Source organism: Halyomorpha halys, unplaced genomic scaffold (genome assembly GCF_000696795.3).
Source record: "Halyomorpha halys isolate HHAL.00 unplaced genomic scaffold, Hhal_1.1 Scaffold195.1, whole genome shotgun sequence".
NCBI lineage: Eukaryota > Metazoa > Arthropoda > Insecta > Hemiptera > Pentatomidae > Halyomorpha > Halyomorpha halys.
In genome coordinates, this window is record NW_027113495.1 from 741,880 (window position 1) to 742,723 (window position 844).

The following is an 844-nucleotide window of genomic DNA, read 5'->3' on the forward strand; positions in this document are numbered from 1 at the left end:
TATAAAATAATTAACAATATATATAAAAATGATTAAATATTTGTAAATTGATAAAAAATAACTGATATTAATCTGGTTTGAATTAATGTAGATTACATTGAACATATCTACCTGTATTATTTATTGATTAAAAACGTAAATGAATTTAAAAGGCATATATAAATTATAAATTTGGGATCATCAATTATAAATTCTGTAGAGAACCTTCCTACTGCGTTCGACGTTGCTTAGCTTCTATTATCTATTTCAAGCATCTTTATTGTTATGGCTACTTTTGTCACCTTATATATATCATCTCCAGTTATAGTTTAAGAAATTTTGTAAAAGGAAAAGAAAGTAAGACTTCGCAAACTGTAGATGACAAAATACCTGGAATGAAATGGATAAAATTTACCGTAAGGAATTAAAATACCAGAAGACGGAGAAAACACCCCGAAACGTTGTAAAATTAAATTTAAAGTATTAAATAATATTCTAACCATCTTAAAGAAGAAAAAACTTCCAATAAAATAATCAGTTTTTTTCTTTTATTGGTTCAAATTTAGCTTAACTCTCCAGATTTTCATCAGAGTTGGACAAAAAGTAATTACGATTACTTACCAATTGCTATAATTAGGAATTGCAAAAAATGCAGTTATATTAATTAAAAACATTTGTTATTTTAATTGTAATTACTTAGTGAATAACTGCAATTGCAAATGTATTCCGACTACAATTATAGGCTGAGGACAACTAATTGTGATTCTCAATTACATTCTTATGTAATTGTTTTATTTTTCCTAAAATTTTAAGTTGTTGTAAGTTCTTCTTTTATTGATTCAAATATAACCGATCTTCCCTACTT